The 13,080-nt window shown below is 43.6% G+C and overlaps 1 protein-coding gene across 1 annotated transcript in view; it reads left to right on the top strand.

Moving 5' to 3' along the window:
- The window catches only part of LOC139215087 (gasdermin-E-like), a 103,037-nt gene that overhangs the window by 24,571 nt on the left and 65,386 nt on the right, over window positions 1-13,080 (top strand). The gene's annotated exons all lie outside the window — the stretch shown is intronic.

The raw sequence follows: 13,080 nt of genomic DNA, 5'->3' as shown, positions 1-13,080 counted from the left end.
GCCGTTTCCCTTTCACACAACTCAGCAGCAAAGTTTTGCAACAAATCATACCCTTTGAGCAAAAACCACAAAAATTTCACTGCATCTGTACACAGATTTTGTTCAAAGTGTCACCACTGCTCGACACTTCCTCACTTTGCTGGCTTAAAAGCTTGTGCGAAAGCTGTGTATTACTCTTAAGTGCAGACTGCCATAGATGAACTGTAAAATCTGTAAATGAAGCTGGGAGATGTCAGTCCCTGCACATCCCACTGAGTGCCCTACTTACCCAGTCTGAGTGATTACTGTAGTATTGTACACCACCGAGCCTCCTGCACTGTAAGACTAGAAGTGCTGGGGTTCTGCCTTCAGTCTTACGCAATGGGAGTCAATCATTAATGGTAAAACAGGTTGTAAATGATCTGTTAAGATGGAAAGGGGTCATTCTCCCGGCAAGAGCCGATGACACAGAGTCACAAGACCCAAATGAGGGAACAAAAGGTTTATAGGTGTGTGTTTCTTTCTTTTTTTTAACATGTGTCAGCATTCATGAGATCAGCTGATGTGAGGACGGAAGAGATAGAGATGCAAATGGTAAATTAATTGCTTTTGACTGCATGTATGACAGTGTGACGACAGCAAGGGCCACCAAAAGGTAACATTTTGCTTAACTTAAGTGCTGTGTGATCTAACAACCAACTCATGAATAGTAAATTAATGCAACTTGGGTATGATCTTCTTTCTTTCTTTCTTTCCCTCGAGCATGTTTTCTTTTTCACTGCATTGAAGGAAAGGATATATTTAACATTAAAATGAGAGCATGTATCTCTTCTAAACTTTACTCTGGGACTTTAAACCAGTTTCTAGGGTGAGCACAGACCTCCTTAATGCCAGAGGACAAAAGCAGAGGTGCAAATACGCACAAGAGCCAGAATTACACTTCTTCTCCTGGTGTCCCAGTCCCAGCTTAGCCTCCTAAAATGGCCCCCACATTAATCACTTGTGTTCCCTCAAAGCTTTCACTTGGAAAACTTTGAGAACAGAAAGAAACTTTGCATCGTTCAGGTATGCTACTTATACAGGTGTCGTTACACTAAAACTCCAACAACTAAGCCCATGATTACATCCTTTTTGAGAAGAGTTGTGGATAAATCAAAGCCTCATCTGTTGTTCACCAGTGTCCATGACAGGATGTTAAGACAACAAGCCTGAGGAATTGTCAGGCTGGAGTTTCCAGTCCTGGCATGACAAACATCCAGACATTCACTGAGCAACCAATCCATCTGCTTTCAGCCTATGTACATTCATGCAACAGCAGGACTGCCATCAACCTGACAGTCCGCATAGTTTTATATCCTCCCCATTACTGGCTCACTGGGACTGCAATAAGGTCTTCACAGATGGCCCATCTGTGACTCTACCTCCAATAAAGCGCCAGAATCGACCAGTAAAGCTTCTGCACAGAATTATCAAGTTAAGGCTGTGCATCATCCACTGATTATCAAACTGATTTCTGGCATTAGATGCTTTAAATAGACTCACATCTGGCAATATTATCTGGCTACTTCATACATCAACGCCCAACTGTTATAAAAAAAAAAAAACAGATGTATGACGACATATGGTTTTATATTGGTTGGTAGCAGTAGCACTTAGCTTATCTGACCTCTGACCTCATGTCTGACTGAGTGTTTTTAACTTTTCATCTGGAAGTAATACAGTGCCTCTGTTTCCTGTATGCAGGAAGAGCCAAACTAATGTGGGCATCAGCAAGATGATCAAAGAGATACAAACAGCCCCAATGTGCCATTCAGGAGTCAGTTACTTTCATGTGCACTCACAGAGAGACAGAAGGAGAACGAGCATGCCTTGACCAGACTCTTGACCGATGCATTTTTGAAACGGCGCATCACAAAAGATGTCATTCTGTCTCTTTCCTGCTGAGACGAGGGACACTTTGTGTTAGTGCTCAATCACAGGTTGCCATGGATACAAAAAAACCCAGAAAGAAAGGCAAGAATATATTTGTTTGTTTGTTCCTTATGGAAAATCTGAGGGCATAAAACATGGGGCTATATATAGAACCTGTGCCGTTACCAGCAGAAACGTGATTTCACATGAGTGTCGGGGGCTGGAAGTAGGGCACAATATCCCTCCACCTTATAAAACCGACTGAGATCACAGGCGGGCTATTCTCAGAGTGGCCACTTGGTGTATTAGTCAAGACAGGAGTGCTCTGTATTTACCAGCTTTTAAGTGGGTGTTGCGTAGAGGAGAGAGTGACACAGAGATAATTCAGTGAGTCAAGTCGGCCACGTTGGATGTTTACGCCCAGAAATATTGCAGCAGGAATAAACATTTTGGCTGGGCTGTAATCAGCTGACTGATAGACTCTATTGATTCCTGTGACGCCATCCTCCGCTGGCTTGGTATCACAAGAGTGGAGGGCTAGGAGCTCGAGGGCACTTCAGCAGGGCAGATACGTGCCAACTTGTGGGTTTGAACACGGGCTGTTTGGTTGCGGAGCAGCCTCTTATTACTCTGCCTTGTGCTAAAAAAATGACAGACACATCAGAAATTTCAAGAGCCCTCTGTGACGTCTTCCTGTGTCCTATTTTGTCCGACACAGTCCAAAGTTATTCCGTTTTGAATGAGAAAAGCAGCAAATCCTCCCACTGAAGGAGTTGGACCTGAAGAATTTTTGCTTAAAAAAAAAAAAAAAAGACGCCTAATAAATCAGTTGCTGACTAATTTTCCAACGTATTGCTTAATCAACGAGCTCTAAATCCGGATTAGACAGAAAACAACTGTCAGTAGTTTATATAAAGGCTTTTTTGGTGAGTACTGAACCCATTTTGCATGCCTCTCCTTTATTATTTTCTGTAATGTAAGAATCTGCACATATTCAGTAACATCAATACTGCTAATTATCATCCTTGGTTTAGTTTACAAAAAAACTTTAGGGCTACAGTTTTGTTTACTCCAGCTTGAGCGCTGGACTCACAATCTGTGCCCACGGGCATTCTGTGAACGGCACAGTGATAGCGATAGCATTACCACTCATGCATAAAATGATCTTGTCTGGACTGGTGCTATGGCCAAATATTGATTTACAGAACAATAAAAACAAAGTCCCTCAAGCATCACGAACGGCTCATGACCATCACATGTATTAATGGTGTGTGGGGATACAACTAAAGAGTGAACAATGTCCATCACAACTTCCCAGAATCCAAAGTGGCATTTTATGGCATCTTATTCTATTTAACCAATAGTCTATTAACATAGGATATTCAATGTGCTATTATCAAAGTTAAAAAAAAGAGAGCAAATTTTCATATTTGAGAAGCTGGAGCCACTGAATGGCATTTTTGCTGAAGAAAAGACTACTCACTTATTATCAGAATTGTTGCCTAGTAAGTTCCTGTTAATCAAGTAATGAATTAATCATCTCAGCTCTAATGGTGTGTGCAGCATCCAGGAAAACACACTGTCCTCTGTACAGCACAGGTTGTATCTTATACACAAACCACTGTTGCTAACCACACAGCAACTTTGAATGACTGTCTCCCATCAGACCAGACTCCTCAGAAAAATGTCACAATTTAATACAAACAGACTGAATAAAAGGGCAGAATAATGGTTTGCTTATGCTGGGGGATTATGACAGCACAGCTGCTAATTCGGATTGGTTAAACTAAATAATCATTAGTGGGGACAAACTCCACGGGGAGAAACCACAGGTGTCCCGTTTGGATTCAGAGCCCTGCTCAGTTCGTGTTTCCAGCACAGCAATTCAAACTTGTCAGCGCACACAAAATGCCCCATATATCCCATGTAGTCGTAAACCCAGCGCCCGGGGGGAAAAAACAGCAAACACACACACCAACACAAACTCTTAACATGGAGGTTTTTCTCACAGTAATTCGGCACCAAATGTCACGACTAAAGTCCATTAATAATTCTATCGAAAGCGATATTTCACTTCACTGCTCAGCTGGAGAAGCCGAGACAGCAGCGCTGTCTGTCAGCCAGCCGCTCAATTCACACGGAAGCTGGACAGCAGCGGCGAAAACACACACATAATTACACATAATTACACATAACACGAGTTATGAGCAGTAACGACGGGGGAAATACTCACGGTCCTGCGGTGGAAGCTACAGCATCCTAAAACGGCACAGAGACACGGTACCTGGTGTGAAGGATCGTCGCTTCAATGCCTGAGCTCGGTGGGGGAGGAGGAGCGGCGGGGGTGACAGACGCTGCGCTCAGCCAATCACACACGAGGACGACGTGGAGGGGGCGGGGCAGGCGCGTTGGGCGGAAACGTTTTTGAACGGGCCACGGAGTGACGTAGGCAAAAAAAATGTCAAAGAGGGAAAAATACAATCAAGGTAAGAGTTTGTCACCTCATCAGGTGAGCTCCACGTGTCAGAGTGACGTGAAATCTTGTTAATATATGATGTAGTGTGCTGCTATGTGCTAATGTATCCTTGTATGTGTCTGATTGCTGACAACCAATATGTGTTTCCTAGTAAATCAACATTAACTTTCATGTTGATTGCGCCTTGAAGTCAAAGTTAACTTCAGGCTCCTTGATTCTTATAATTAAAATTACAGCTATCAACAACAAGGCCACTTTTAATCAACATCTCTGACAGCAGCACTTAACTGTGTACCATCGTAGCCCATAAAAAACCTTTAAAGCAGAGTTTAGGTCAGAGGTCACATAGTCAAGCCCCATCATGTAACAAGTTCCCAAACCTAGAAGTAGGTCTACAACAAAGTAGAAATGCAACTAATGATTATTTTCACTACGGAGCAAATATTTTACCTGCTATACGTTAAAGAATGAGGTGAAAATGGTCATTATGATTTCCTAAAAGGGATTATTAAATTGATTGTTTCATCTACAGAAGCTGAATATATTCAATTTATTACCATTAAAGACAAAGAGAAGCAGTTCATTCTCTGGTACAAGAGAATGTTTTATGTAGTTGCTTGAAAAATGACTCAAACAATTATCAATATGAGCCCCTTTTCCAACGCAGGAACTTTTCTCATTTACCTGGGATTTTGAAAAACCTTGGCGCCTTTCCATCGAAATTACCCGGGGAAAAAACGTTCCCTCAACCCCAAACTTTCCCCGAAAAAGTACCTAGTAGGGGGGAAGAACTTTTCAGATTAACCAGAATTCTTGAGGGGCAGGGCTGTGTGCTGAAGAACGCTCACTTCGTTTGTGTTTTGATCATTTGGAAAATGGAGCAGAAGAAGAGAAGCTACGAAAAGTGGATGGACGACGAGGTCCAGGCTCTTTTGAGCGTATTTGCCGAGGAAGAAATTCAGCAGGACTTCGAGTCGGCAACTTGAAACGACCAAGTCTATATTCTGGCACTCCCCCATACGTCATCAGCCTGATTTGAATAAATGTTTGAGGTGTGGTGGAAATGCAAACCACAGATTACCAGGAATTCTTTTCCTCAGGTAAATAAATTCCTGGTAATAAAAAGTTCCTGGAAGTGTTGGTGAAAAAGGGGCTATTGTTGCTGATTATCTTTCTGTCAACCAGCTGATTGTTTCACCTCTACAATACATTACCTCAACATTATTAGCTGTTTTGGATTACAGGAAACAGTCATAAATAAGAGCCACAAGGTGTGGAGATACAGTGTGGGCTAATAACCTGTCTGATCCACTGACAGATTGTTTGGTGCTTTTCCACAGACATTCTGGTTGCAAAAGATGGCTTTACACACAAGTGCTGACTGTTTGCTCAAACGATGAGTAAGCGAGAGAAGTTGTGTGATTGCACCCAGACGGAACGAGTGAGTGGGTGAACGAATGAGCATGTGTTTGTGTGTTTCTACTTAAAGTCCGTCTTTCTCTGGTAATGCTCCTCCTTGGAGAAAGGGCTGTTCCGTCAAATCACCTTTGTTGTCCTTGTTGCTCCCCGAACCACCTTCATGCCTGGGATTTGTTTACTCAACAAAACAAATTTCCTCCTTTGCATGGGCACGGGGCCGTCACTTCCTGCCTTGGCTCATTTCTATGGCAACAGAGGGAAGGGAAAACATAAAATAGGGAAAAAAAAACGTCCTTGAAAGGGAGAGTTAGAATTGGGTGTGACCAGAAACTTAGAATGGACACAGCTAATGGCAGTGTATGGAGTTTAAAGGAATGTCGGCCTATTATGTCGGGGCCGACTGTGGGAAAATGGACATTGATTGCTGACATGCTGCGGTGTGATGCTGATAACACGCAGGAAGCGATTGTTATCCGTGTTTGCATCACAGATCTCTTCATTGTTAAACCCAGGTGGATTCCCTTGTACTTACCTAAGCAGCACACAATCGTAGCCCGAAGGGAACACACCCCGGCATACCTGACGAGAAACAGACTCTGAAACACGCCTGTCTGCACACACACACACACACACACACACACAGTGAGACAGCAAACCTGAAAAAATGCACCAGACATACACTGACGATGACTTCTGAGCATTTTCTACAATTTAAACAACACAATTTAAACTTTTTGCTATTCAAAAAAAGGAATCATGAAAAAGAGACAATGACACTCATGAGATAATATAATGGAAGCTGATACATAACAAGTATCTGTAGTGAGAGTGTGTGTGCCAACATTGCTATTTATATCCCCTATCACTTCTCTGTCACCTATAGCAGACACACACACACACACACACACACACACACACACACACACACACACACAGTCCAAGCAGATTATGTACGGCAGTGTCATCTATAGGTCAGATATGGTTACTGCACACTGAGCAGCTTCTACTCATGCAGGTATCTGTATTGCATGTTAACCCACCAGAGGGCCTGAGGCATGGGCTGTACAAGCCCTCCATTCTTCCCACTGTGTGTGTGTGTGTATTGTGGAAGCATTAGTTAGTGATCAGTAGTTTATTTAATTTGATGAGGCACAATTTTATTTAGTGAAATGCACCATGTAAGGACAATAGTTGTTTTTTTTTTTATCATTCTCATGACTGTACAGTAAATATGAAGCTACAGACAGCAGCAGGTTAGCTTAGTTTATCCTAAAAGACAGGAAACAGCTATTTAATACAAAGGTAGAAGAAGAATTGTGTATTAATCCTCTTGTGGAAATACAATTTTGTCAAAAACTCTGAAGACATACATATCATCACATCATCTTTGTCTGATCCCTATAAGAACAAGTGTTAAAGTGACCCGTTATGGCCAGGTGTCAGTTTTTGTGTGGATTAAACAAACTAAATATAGCATGTGAATTAGTGAGCTATTAGAAATGCTGGTAGGCGGATTTGGTACCTTTGGACAGAGCAGAATAGCTGTTCCCACACCTTTCTCCTCCTGTTTGTCGAATGCCGGACTATTCCTTTAACACTAGATTTTAACTCCTCCAAGATTAGGTAACAATGTAGATACTGTCTCATCATGTTACAATGCAGTTGTGCATGTGCATTAAAAAACAAAACTGCAGTTCATTCCACTGTCACACCCTCACTGAACTGTTGCCTCCTCGTGCTGTAATGTTCCAGGTCCACAGAGGGCGATGTTGCACAGAAGCAACACAATGTGGGGACTTGGGCTCGACAGCTGCAGCTCAGATGTCTCAGCTCTTTAAATTACTGACTGGGGACTTTGTTTTAATGACTCATAAAGCCAACATTTTTGTGCGCTCTTGTTTGTGACTTGTTTTGCATTGTGTTAGCATTAGTGATGCGTGTGCATGCGAGTGGTTTTGTACTTGCTTTCATGTCCTGGTGCGCTCGTGCAGCCCTGCACAGCCTACCACAGTTCTCAGGGTGTCTGAGTGCCTCAGTATGAGTGTTATCTTCTGTGCAGCTCACTGATCTTAAGAACTCAAGGCATTACGTCCTCTTGGTGTCATTATGTGATTGAGGCTGATTATGTGCATGTGGACAGTTTCTATCAAAGTTGCTAGATCAAAGGGTTGTCCTTCCAGTACACACACACACACACACACACACACACACTCTATTCTTTACACTACCCTCCTTATTCCTCCCCCTTATCTCCCCCTCCACTCTCTCCACCCTTTCAACAGGGCAACAGCATGCTCTCTAATATTTTCCAGATGTCAAGTACCTCCCTTCCTTCTTTTTCCTGCTCCATTCCCTCCATTCTTCACTCTCACAGGGTCTCTCCCCCCCTCTCTCTCTCTTCTCCTCCTCCCCAGGCTCGTTCGACATATTGGTCTCAACGACAAAACATGACCCTCGGGAGGTCAGGCAGGAGAGGCTGGGGCTCTCCCAAAGCAGAAAGGAATGCCGGAGCAAATGCATTTTACACATTGCATGATGTACGAGTGTTGTTGCAATCAGCTGCTTGATCCACGCTGCCAGCTGTTTGTGCCATGCTCCTTTTCCTAGATTTTGATGAGATTTTTTGGCACAGAGTGATGATTAGTAGAGACGTATCTTTCAGTCGCAGCAAAGGTACTCTGTCTCTTCCAACTCTTTCCCTCCATCTTGCCCTCATTTTCTCCTTCCTGCAATGGGAACCAACTGTGGGAGTTGAGCAGGGGAGCAGCGGGAATGTGGAGGGCCACAAGCATGGGGCCCAGGTGTTTCCTCCACTCTTCTTCTAGCGTTTATATTCATTTAAGTACAGCCTAAAATGTGGCTGCATCTTCTGTGTAACACACACACTGAACAGATCTCTGGTCACAGCGACATTTCAGCAGAGCCGCAGACACATGTTAAACAGAGTTAAACAGAGTCTCTTTCACAGTCTCCTTCTAAGTGCATAAACACACTCACTCATCCACTCACAAACATACAATCACACACACACTGTGTGTGAGTATGGACTAGATGTATGATTCCCAGCTCGAGCTAAAGCACTTAATGATCCCAGCAGCTGTTGCTCATGTAAACTCTCCTCACACACACACACAAACACAGACACACACACACACACTATCCCGACTATCCCGACTCCTTCCCTTCTTTATCCTTGCACATTGAACTAAAGAATACTTCAAAAAGTGGACTTCACACATAGAAACGCATGCATGCTCCTAAATAATCAAGTGCACACACACACACACGCATGCACAAATGGACCCACGCACGCTTTCCGACGCCGCCACACACAGGGGACAATCTGTTATTTGTTTGAACAAATATCAGATTAGAGCCCAGTTGGAGGGCTAATCTGAGGAACAAAGCCGCCGTTCATCTTCACTGTGGCTCACGCTTTACACTGATTACTGTGATAAGCCCCAGATATGTGCTAGTTTCATGCAGTGTCATGTTACCAGGATGTGTCCCATACGGACTGTCTCTCCGATGCACGTTAGGCCCACGGGGAGAAGTGAGCCGCAGAGATCCCTGCATTTTGAGATACAATGGGATGCACATGTTTCCACAAGCCTGCCTTCCTGTAAGTTTGTGACTCTGTGTGAGGCTCATTAGTCGCTCACACTGTCAGTCCCGCTGAGCGTGTATATGTGTGTCTGCACGTGTGGTACAGTCTACATGATAAATGAACACTTCAAATAGTATCACCTACTGAGTTTAATGTGATTTTGTAATCCTGTGTGTATACATGTACTAGTATATGATACTTTATCTGTCACAGCTTGGTAAGATGCAGCATTTGACCTCTTTTTTACATAAATAGACTTTCTGGAGCAACAATTCAGCTGAAGTTGGTGAGTTCAGAGTGTGGCACTTTGAAATGTATTTATTTCACTGAAGATCTGGATTAAACAATGTTTGACTGAATACCAGCTGTGGAAAAATACACATCCTTCGTTTGACTATTTGAGAAATACGCTTTTTTGCTTTCTTTCAGTTGGATGAGAGGATTGATAGCGCTCTCATTTCTGTAAGGTAAATATGAAACTACAGCCAAGAGATGATTAGCTTAGCTTAGCATAAAGACTGGAAATAATGGGAAACTGCTAGTCTGGCATGTAGCCTGGAATTTATGTGCTGGTAGGCAGATTTTGGTAACTTCAGACAGACTAGCCGTTTCCCCGATTCCAGTGTTTGTGCTAAGCTAAACTAGCAGGCTGCTGACAGTAACTTCATCTTTACCATTAAGCAATGGGAGTCTATCAGTCTTGAATGTGTTTGAAATGTGTTATCGCCCAAACAATCTCCCCAATCTACTCTAACTGTTTGGCCATATCACACTGTTGTCACCAGCAGATGAAATGTGTCAGTCAGTTCTGGGCACCTCTAGGACTTCCTGAACTTTGAAGCCATCGAGGTTAAGCTACTTTTTTCATTCAAGCTTTTGAGGACACTAAAGTGGATACATTTACACACTCAAGTAAAATGGCAAACAGTAATTGTGGTGCACTATTTAGTGAACAGGGAGTGATTTGGGACTCCTGGAGTGTTCTGAGCAATAATGAAACATAATGGAGCCCTTGTTAATGTTGTGAATTGCACCTGTACTTTTCTGATGGTGACAAGGGGAGATCCCTGCTATGAAAATACTATTAGGGAGAATAAAAAGCGCAATAAAAACGCTTGGGAACTGTAGTGGGGTAAAAATAAAAGAAGACATAAAACCTACTAAATGTGTTCAGTTACTTTCCAGCTCGGCTGAGGATACAGATTGTGTTCTATAAACCATGTCTAATGTTTCTCACTGGTGATCATAAAAACTGACTTGGTTCCTCCCTCCACACACACACACACACACACACACACTTGCTCATCCCCTCTGTCTCTCCTCCTCACTCATAGAAAAGCTGTTTGAGCACCTGAAGACTGTGCAGGAGAAATGTAACACTCTTGGGCGACCTACATACGCTGCAGCATCAGCTCAGTTACAAGCACACACAGACTCACCTGCACTGACCTGGATATTCTTTTTTTTTTTTTCATGCAGACACACTTTCGCATACACACACACTCACACACAAAATTTGTAAGCCCTGTGATACAGGCGCGCTCAGGTGCAGGCGGGTATACAAGTCCCTCTCTCTCTCTCTCTCTCCCACTTTTGGAATTAGGTTTCTCTCCCACATACACTCTCTCTCTCTCTCTCTCTCTCCACTGAGAGACTGAAATGTCATATGGCTGCTTGATTGGCCAGTAAGAGGCCCGCTGGGAAGAGAGAGAGGTGATGACAGGATGGTCTGGTGAAACCAGTATGCAGCTTTTATTGTGTGCAGGCACAGTGGCAGACAGCTCCATACGGGGTCCTCAATGCTGCCTATTGTGGCAGCTTCTTTGTGAATCTGGGTCAACTCCAGAACACTTTTCCCCTCTCAACAGTCTCTGTCTACATCAGTCGAACACTGTGCTCTCTCCCTCCCTCCTCCTACCCCTCCCCTCCTAGCTCTCACTTTCCTCAGATTCTTTTATCTTCTCTTACCCTGTTTCCATCTTTCATTCTATCTGTCCATCTCATTTACACTCTGAGCTGCTCTGGCGATGAATCCTTCTGAAGCCAGTCAACACCGATGAAATCTTTTGTGTATTCCTTTCGACTCTGACACAGACCAGGCGACTGCCATAAAACAATCGGCCTGGTCCCGCTGTGTCTGAGGCCAAATCTCTGAGTGTTCTCTCAATGTGTGTGTTCCTCTGAGAGAGGGGAAGAGAGACTAGAACGGGACAGGGGGTGGGTGAGCAGGGATGCACACTATGGCGAAAAAGGCCAGACAGGAAATGACCTCCCAGAGAGAGGGGGCTTCCCCAAGGGTTGTATTTCTCTCTGTCTCTCATACACAGACGCTCACTCGCACACACAGAGCTGTAACATCCGACTATGATGTCTGCCAACAGATATGCATGAGAATGAGGCCGGTCTGGGAGGGTTTGAGGCTTTTGCTCTTTGCTCAAATGCAAGGGACTACAACAGTCATCAATTAACTTGGCTCTGGAAACCATTGCATCACTTACTTCTCAAGGGAAGTTGCATATGTGTGTGTGTGTGTGTGTGTGTGTGTGTGTGTGTGTGTGCGCCTGAATGTGTGCGTGTGACTTTGTGTGCATGAGTGAATTACGACTCTCATTCTACCAGTGGTTGACAAATCTTTATATGTGGACTTTAAAATTGCGTGTTGCAGTTGAGAGTGCGTGAAAACTAGTCTGCCAGTAGCTAAAACTAATGGATAAGCACTTTATATATTTGCTAAAAATATGAATTAATGCTTGAAATGTGCCACTCTAAGCAGTATGGATACAAACTTGGCAATCTAAACAGTGGCTTTGCCTGAAAACACGCACTAATCACATCCACGTTTTATATCATTTGTGTCATGCAGCTAAATGTGATGGCAAACATGAGGAGTGGTGTCCATAAAGGGGTACTTGAGTTCATCTGTGGAGGTACATCAGACAAAAAAAAAAAACCATTGGTAACCAGTGATCTAGCCTGTGTGCATGGCAGTGGGTAAGCGCTCTACCTCATGTGCCATAAATGTGCAGATGTCTTGGCAGTAACAATGCATGCTTTTCAGGCGGGACTGGAACATGGACCTCACTGCAGAAAATCATCCCTCATTCTGCAAAATTCTGCACAAAGTGGACACACGCTCCACCCCTCCCCTGCATTTATTTCCCCACTTTCAAGTCTGAGATCTTTAACTCAAGAGTTGGCACCTCTCTCCGTCAGTATTAACACACACTTCACAACCCGAATTCCTCATCTGAAAATGTGAACCATCTGTGCTCCTCATGGCCTCATAATGAGAGAATGGTAAATTACAGTTAAGCTGCATGATGATGGTGTTCCTACTGTACAGCACGCAGACGAGGGGGCTGCTGATGTGTTGATTGTAGTTTATACTTAGTCACTTTGTGTCTGCAGTGTTCGGCTTGAATGTCCTCCGGCTAGCAGAGCACATGGCTGTTTAACTAGACTGCAGCTGTTTTGCGAACGATCATTTTTCATAGTTTATCCAAAGCAATGCATTTACGGGTTTTGTTAAACTTGTTTTATGAGTGAATCTGGTCTGCTCTGTCTGCCGCCTGCTGCGACGGAATCCAAGATTTCTGGGTTCTCTTGGGATTCCGTGGGAAGGAGATCTTCCTGTCTGCTTTGTCCATACCAGGGATCCGATCCAGATCTCAGACCCCCGGTGGCTGCG

Source organism: Pempheris klunzingeri, chromosome 16 (assembly GCF_042242105.1).
Source record: "Pempheris klunzingeri isolate RE-2024b chromosome 16, fPemKlu1.hap1, whole genome shotgun sequence".
NCBI lineage: Eukaryota > Metazoa > Chordata > Actinopteri > Acropomatiformes > Pempheridae > Pempheris > Pempheris klunzingeri.
Note: the sequence above shows the minus strand (reverse complement) of the source record. Positions and strands in the feature narration are given on the sequence as shown.